Genomic DNA, 2,373 nt, shown 5'->3' on the forward strand with positions numbered 1-2,373 from the left:
CACTCACCTGAGTGCACCTGGCTGTTGGGTGAGGAGAATATCCAATGCATGACCTACGTGTACTGGGGAGGAGGGCGTAAATAGGCACACGCCAGAGTGCACCTGGCTGTTGGGTGAGGAGAAAGTCCAATGCATGACTTCTGTGTTGTGGGGGTTGCTAAATAGGCAATCACTAGAGTGCACCTGGCTTTTGGGTAAGGAGAATGTCCAATGCATGACCTCTGTGTAGTGGGGAAAGGTGGTGGAGGGGTAAATATGCACTCACCACAGTGCACCTGGCTGTTGGGTGTAGAGAATGTCCAATGCATGACCTCTGTATAGTGGGGAGAGGTGGGGGGGGGGTAAATATGCACTCACCACAGTGCACCTGGCTGTTGGAAAAATTCCAATGCATGACCTCTGTGTGGTGGGAGGGGGGGTTAAAAAGGCACTCACCAGTGTGCACCTGGCCGTTGGGTGAAGAGAATGTCCAATGCATGTCCTCTGTGTAGTGGGGAGGAGGGGGTAAATAGCCACTCACCAGAGTGCACCTGGCTATTGGGTAAGGGAAATATCCAATGCACGGCCTCTGTGTAGTGGGGGGGGGGGCGGTTAAATAGGCATTCACCAGTGTGCACCTGGCTGTTGGGTGAGGAGAATGCCCAATGCATGTCCTCTGTGTAGTGGGGGGTGGGGGCGTAAATAGGCACTCGCCAGATTGCACCTGGCTGTTGGGTGAGGAGAAAGTCCAATGCATGACTTTTTTGTAGTGGGGGGTGGTAAATAGGCAATCACTAGAGTGGACCTGGCTGTTGGGTAAGGAGAATGTCCAATGCATGACCTCTATGTAGTGAGGGGGGAAAAAGGCAGTCTCCAGAGTGCACCTCGTCGTTGGGTGAGGAGAATGTCCAATGCATGACCGTTGTGTAGTGGGGGGTAAATAGGCACTCACCAGAGTGCACTTTGCTGTTGGGTGAGGAGAATGTCCAATGCATGACCTTTGGATAGTGGGGGGGGTTACATAGGCCCTCACTAGAGTGCATCTGGCTGTTGGGTAAGGAGAAGGTCCAATGCATGACCTCTGTGTAGTGGGGAGGAGGGGGAAAATAGGCAAACGCCAGAGTGCACCTGGCTGTTGAGTAAGGAGAATGTCCAATGCATGACCTATGTATAGTGGGGGACGTAAATAGGCACTCACCAGTGTGCACCTGCCACCTGGCTGTTGGGTGAGGAGAATGTCCAATGCATGACCTCTGTGTAGTTGGGAGAGGGGGCAGGGGGGTAAATATGCACTCACCAGAGTGCACCTGGCTGTTGGGTGAGGAGAATGTCCAATGCATGCCCTATGTGTACTGGGGAGGAGGGGGTAAATAGGCACACGCCAGAGTGCACCTGGTGGTTGGGTAAGGAGAATGTCCAATGCATGACCTCTGTGTAGTGGGGAGGAGGGGGTAAATAGGCACACGCCAGAGTGCACCTGGCTGTTGGGTGAGGAGAAAGTCCAATGCATGACTTTTGTGTAGTGGGGGGTGGTAAATAGGCAATCACAAGAGTGGACCTGGCTTTTGGGTAAGGAGAATGTCCAATGCATGACCTCTGTGTAGTGAGGTGGTAAATAGGCACTCGCCAGAGTGCACCTGGCCGTTGGGTGAGGATAACGTCCAATGAATGACCGTTGTATAGTGGGGGGGGGTAAAAAGACAGTCGCCAGAGTGCACCTCGCCGTTGGGTGAGGAGAATGTCAAATGCATGACCGTTGTGTAGTGGGGGGTAAATAGGTACTCACCAGAGTGCACTTTGCTGTTTGGTGAGGAGAATGTCCAATGCATGACCTTAAGGTAGTGGGGGGGGGTAACTAGGCCCTCACTAGGGTGCACCTGGCTGTTGGGTAAGGAGAATGTCCAATGCATGACCTATGTATAGTGGGGGACGTAAATAGGCACTCGCCAGCGTGCACCTGGCTGTTGGGTGAGGAGAATGTCCAATGCCTGACGGTTGTGTAGTGGGGGGGTAAATAGGCACTCACCAGAGTGCACCTGGCTGTTGGATGAGGAGCACGTCCAATGCATGACTTCTGTGTAGTGGGGGTTGGTAAATAGGCAATCACTAGAGTGCACCTGGCTTTTGGGTAAGGAGAATGTCCAATGCATGACCTCTGTGTAGTGAGAGGGTAAATAGGCACTCGCCAGAGTGCACCTGGCCGTTGGGTGAGGAGAATGTTCAATGTATGACCGTTGTGTAGTGGGGGGGTAAAGAGGCACCCGCCAGAGTGCACCTAGCTGTTGGGTGAGGAGACGGTCCGATGCATCACCTATGTGTAGTGGGGGGTAGGAGGGAATAGGCACTCACCAGAGTGACCTGGCTGTTGGGTAAGGAGAATGTCCAATGCATGAC

Source organism: Ambystoma mexicanum, chromosome 11 (genome assembly GCF_040938575.1).
Source record: "Ambystoma mexicanum isolate Mex_15411 chromosome 11, UKY_AmexF1_1, whole genome shotgun sequence".
NCBI lineage: Eukaryota > Metazoa > Chordata > Amphibia > Caudata > Ambystomatidae > Ambystoma > Ambystoma mexicanum.